Raw genomic sequence first — 6093 nt, forward strand, 5'->3', positions numbered from 1 at the left:
TGTTTCTCCCGGCAGGTTGATCGTGACTGCCTTCCCCTGCACCTATGTAGTGTAACGGTTCCAATGGGTTCCCTCCGGTAACCCGCTCCCCAGCTTTTGATGGGAGCCGAAGGAGCCCTTTTTGCCCGCAGGCTCTGGCCCTGGGAACTTTAGCCTTGGCGGTGACTGTGTTTCCCTCTCTCGGTTGGACTGTTGCCTTCTGTCGGGACTTGGCTGCTGGGAAACTCAGGAGGTTCCCTTTGCTAACGAATTTGGCAAATTCACGGCGACTCCTAGCCTTGCCGGGGTCCGTAAGCCCCTGCCAGATGGTGCTGACTTCTCTTTCTGTACCGGTCCGGTACTGCCGGGCCACCGCCCGTCCACAGTCCTTACGGTAGACTCCGATAGGCCACTCCTGCAGACGGTCACCACCGTCTGCCAACCTTGCTGATCCGTCCGGGCCACACACCCGGACCAACTTCAGGCTGCTCTTTACCACTTTCCTTCCTCTCACTTTCACTTCCCAGCTCAATCTGCCTGGTTTTCCCGCCTCCAGGACTGTGTACTCCTCGGTGGGCGGAGACCAACCACTTGGCTCCACCCCCTGGTGTGGACATCAGCCCCTGGAGGAAGGCAACAAGGGTTTTGTCTGACTTCGGTGTGCCTGACCGGGAGTGTGGGGTGTGTTGGTGTTGTTCTCTGTGGCCCCTGGCTTGTCCAGGGTGCCACAGGTGCATCCGTGTGGTATCCGTTTCCGTTCCGTATTGTTAGGTACAGGTGGTGGATCCACTGGGCCGTGCACCCCACCGGAGGCCTGGGTGCACGGTAGCCAAAGCATTAGCGTGGCAGGGACTGCGTCCCACAGGGGACGCGTAGAACAGTCACTGGGGCTTCAGAGTTCCTGGAGACAGTGCAGGAATCTGGCACAGGTGCCGGGTAGGAATGTCAGGCAATAGTATTGATCACAGGACACGGCACAAGGGGGACCTGAGCACCTAGCTTTCAAGACAAGGCTTACAAGACACATTGATCAGGCCCCACCAACATGGAAAGGCCAGTCTTATATACCCAGCACAGCCTCATGTCATATCCTTCTGCAGCAGTGCATGGCCTATCAGACCAGGTGAGTGGGCGCGGCCCGACACTTACAGAAGCATGAGTCAGACACATGAGACTGGGAACAGGACACAGGAGAGCACGAGCGGGAGCGGCAGCCGTGACCGGTGGACACGTGGACCGGATTAGTGGGTAAAGAGCGGTGCTGTGCAGGTGCGACCGGATCAGTGGGCAAGGAGTGGTGCCATGCAGGTGCAACCGGATCAATGGGTAAGGAGTGGTGCCGAGGCATCGGGAGCGTGACATGTATACGGTCCGTATGTCATCTGTTTGTCATCCGTGTGCCTTCCGTTTTTTTTGCGTACTGCCAAAAAACTGAAGGAGGGAAAATACATAAATTTACCCAGGATCCATAGCTTCAACCTACATGAGGCGGTCACATGTTCACTCCAGTGCCATTTTCTACTGGTTTTCACAGCGTAGAGCGATCTGGTGATTTTCCTGTGCTTGTACACTTCATATCAGTCTTTTCTGTCATTATAATGGCAGGAAGACACATAATGTCCCACTCTCCTGCATTTTGTAATTTTGCACCCTTTGGTTCCTTTCATGTGGCACTAAGGGGTGCTTAGCCTTGTATTTACCAAAATAAATGAATACATTTTAAAAAAAAAATGACGTGGGGTTCCCTCTATTTTTGTAGCCAGCTAGGGTAAAGCAGACGGCTGCAGCCTGCAGACCACAGCTGGCAGCTTCACCTTGGCTGGTAATCCAAAACTGAGGGCACCCAACGCTGTTATTTTAAATTAAAGAAATAATTAAAAAAAAAAAAAACCACGTAGGAGTCCCCCCAAAATTGGACCACCAGCCAAGGTAAAGCAGACAGCTGGGGTCTGATATTATCAGACTAGGGAGGTCCATGGTTATTGGACTCTCCCCAGCCTAAATTAGCAGGCCGCAGCCGCCCCAGAAGTGGCGCATCCATTAGATGTGCCAATCCTGGAGCTTCGCCCCAGCTCATCTCGTGCCCTGGTGCGGGGACAAACGGGGTAATATATGGGGTTAATACCAGATGTGTAATGTCACTTGGCATCAAGCCCTGGGGTTGGTGAGGTCAGGCGTCTATCAGATACCCGACATCACCAACCCAGTCAGTAATAAAAATAAAAAAATAGACGACAAACACATTTAAATTTGAAAAAACACTCCCCAACACATTCCCTCTTTCACCAATTTATTAGAAAGAAAAACAAATCCAGGTCTGCTGTAATCCAAGCAGTTCTCATGACAATCCATACCATAGTCACTGTCCCAGTCCATGAAGAACAGAATGTTCCCCATTGGCTGGGAGAGCAATGCAGTGACCTGAGCTAACATCAATAGGTCAGCCCAGGTCACTGCAGGGCATGACAAATGCTGCTGTCAGGAGCGAGGTACATTACCTGCGGTGACAATCTCCTCACTGCTGATACTGCACACTGACTTCAATGACCTTCACAGCCAAGTATCGCAGGAGCCTATGACATCACCGCTAGTGACTCGGGCCGCAGTGACAGATGTGAAGCGGCAGCCATGGAGGACAGTGTCAGCGCTGAGGTCGGGAGGGTGGGACTTCATCACCGCAGGTAAGCCGAGCGGGGTAATGTGTGCGGAGTGTGAGGTGGGCGGAGCCTAGCGGGGTAATGTGTGCAGACTGTGAAGTGGGTGGGGCTAAGCGGGGTAATGTGTGCAGAGTGCCAAGTGGGCGGAGCCAAGCGGGGTAATGTGTGCGGAGTGCAAGGTGGGCGGAGCCGAGCAGGGCCATGTGTGCGGAGTGCCGGGTGGGCGGAGCCAAGCGGGGTAATGTGTGCAGAGTGCCAGGTGGGCGGAGCCAAGCGGGGTAATGTATGCAGAGTTCCAGGTGGGCGGAGCCAAGCGGGGTAAGTGTGCAGAGTGCCAGGTGGGCGGAGCCAAGCGGGTTAATGTGTGCAGAATGCCAGGTGGGCGAAGCCAAGCAGGGTAATGTGTGCAGAGTCCCAGGTGGGTGGAGCCAAGCGGGGTAATGTGTGCAGAGTTCCAGGTGGGTGGAGCCAAGCGGGGTAATGTGTGCAGAGTGCCAGGTGGGCGGAGCCAAGCGAAGTAATGTGTGCAGAGTGCCAGGTGGGCGGAGCCAAGTGGGGTAGTGTGTGCAGAGTCCCAGGTGGGTGGAGCCAAGCGGGGTAATGTGTGCAGAGTGCAAGTGGGTGGAGCCTAGCGGGGTCATGTGTGCGGGTGGCGGAGTGTGAAGTGGGTGGAGCCTAGCGGGGCCATGTGTGCGGGCGGCAGAGTGTGAAGTGGGTGGAGCCTAGCGGGGCCATGTGCGCTGAGGATGTCAGTGCCGGGGCCTGCATGGCTGGGAACAGGTGAGTGTGTGTGTGTGAGTGTGTGTACATGTCGAGTGCAGGAGGGGGCGGAGCCCAGCGGGGAACTGTCGTCTCCCTGCACACGTAACTAGGATAAATATTGGGTTACTAAACAAAGCACTTTGCTTGGATACCCGATGTTTATCTTGGTTACCAGCTTACCGCAGGCTGCCAGCAATAGCTCCCTGCACACTGTAGCTGTAAAAAGCCCTGCTTTTGCTGATAGAACCGTTCTCGAACATAACTCGAACTGCCAAACTTTTACCAAAAAGCTCGAGTTCGAGTTCTAACTAGAACACCCCCCCAAAATCACTCGAACTGCGAACCGCAAACTATGAACCGCGCTCAACTCTACTAGGAAGTAAAAAGTCAGTTAGACAGTCTGGGAGAGACAGAGGGAGAAGGAGAGGGAGGTAGTTACCTCAGGAGAGTGAAGGAGTAAAGTCTGAAGAGAAAGTGACAGAAGGAAGTTCCTGGTGGAGATCCTGGGGTCTAGTTAGGCCCAGGTGACACCGAGAAAGTAAGGATCCCAGGGCCATGAAAGGGCATATTGGCTCGTGACCTGTTCCGCTGAAAGATCGGGTGGAGGGATCTGGCTGCATTCAAGGACGGTCCCTAGACTGGGGGAAGAAAGACAATTTCTCAAAAGTAACACCTAAGGCCCGGGGGTGGTTGCAAGCGCCCAGGGCCACAACCCACCACAGATCCCCGGTGAAGGGGGAAGGGGGCAAGATACAACTGCGGTTAGCCCCCTTTGTACAGGCCCTGTGGTGGAGGCCAAGACCAGCTCAGGTAACACAGTCAAGGCTAAGACGTCAGTCAGGAAAGGACACAAAGAGGGGTGCACTGGTACTGGCCCTTGAACTACCCCGGGATCGGCGGAGGTCCCTGACAGTGGATCCCAGCATACTGTGGGCAACAGGACAGCTGCCAAATTGAGACCAAACAGTGAGTAAAGACCTTAAGGCCAGAATCACACTTGCTAGTGCCTCGCGTGTAACTCGCGCGAGTCTCTCATGGTAGAACCCGGCATGGCCGCACACTCCCCTGACAGGAGCGGGTCGGTTGCATGTATCTCTATGCAGCTCAGACACTCCTGTATGCATAGTGTGCGGCCATGCCGGGTTCTACCATGCGAGACCCGCGCGAGTTACTAGCAAGTGTGATTCTGGCCTAACCATACCTCCCAACCGTCCCAGATTCTGCGGGACTGCCACGATTTTTCAGGTCTGTCCCGCACTCCCGCGGCTCACAGCTGATGTCCCGACTCCTCCCCTCAGTGGAGTGAATAAATTAAATTATTATCAGCTCTGACCAGGACTCAAACCCATGAAACTGTGCAGCTCATTGCTCCATAGGCAGCAGCTCCACCTCTGAGCCACTGCCCATATTGTAAACCATGGGAAGATTTGGTAATCTTAACCTCTATACTGCAGGAGACAAAGCAGAAGCAGATTATTTAGCTGCAAAGATGGATGGATGGATGATAGAGGGATATATATATATATATATATATATATATATATATATATATATACATACATGACAGATAATAGATACATACATGATAGAAAAATAGATAGACATATGGATAGATATATAATAGATAGATACATAGATAGATGGATAGATACATGGATGGATAGATACATGGATAGATAGATAGATAGATACATGGATAGATAGATAGATAGATACATGGATGGATAGATAGATAGATAGATAGATAGATACATGGATAGATAGATATCTAGATAGATAGATAGATACATGGATAGATAGATAGATAAATAGATAGATAGATACATGGATAGATAGATAGATAGATAGATAGATAGATAGATAGATAGATAGATAGATAGATAGATAGATAGATAGATAGATAGATAGATAGATACATGGATGGATAGATACATAGATAGATACCTGGATAGATAGATAGATAGATAGATAGATAGATAGATAGATAGATAGATAGATAGATAGATACATGGATAGATAGATAGATAGATAGATAGATACATGGATAGATAGATAGATAGATAGATAGATAGATAGATACATGGATAGATAGATAGATACTGCATCTCTTTGTAGGTGAAGGAGTCAGATTCATTTGTACCCATAAAACTACTATAAAGAAATGTGGAAAAAATACAAAATTACAAAATAAAATTTTTATTTTCACCAACTTGGATTTGAACTGGCAACTTTCAAACATGTCTACAGAAGCCTCCTGGCTTTCCTAGCTGCTAACGCTGTCGCTATCTCCTTTATTCTAAAGGGAGAGGAAAAGAGATTTTTTTTTTCCTTTTAATAAAATTACTAAAAATAACAAAAAAATAGAATAATGTAATTTTATTGCACTTTTTTCTAAAATAATAAACATCACAAATCAGCAAATAACATGGACATATTTGGTGTCCCTGTAATCGTAACGACCCAAACAACGCAGCGATCAGATTATTGATGGGGATCGGTAAATGGCGGGAAAAAATGGCGCAATTTATTATTTTTCTTTATTAAAACCCATAAAAAACGTAATAAATATGTATCACTGAGGCCATGTTCACACGAAGCGTAAATGCTGCATTTTTTCTGCAGGTGTCCGCGCCACGAGCGCAATAACAATCTCCTCTGATTATTGCGTGTTTGCGGTATTTTTTATGCATTGTCC

This window comes from Anomaloglossus baeobatrachus, chromosome 9 (assembly GCF_048569485.1).
Source record: "Anomaloglossus baeobatrachus isolate aAnoBae1 chromosome 9, aAnoBae1.hap1, whole genome shotgun sequence".
In the NCBI taxonomy this organism is placed as follows: domain Eukaryota; kingdom Metazoa; phylum Chordata; class Amphibia; order Anura; family Aromobatidae; genus Anomaloglossus; species Anomaloglossus baeobatrachus.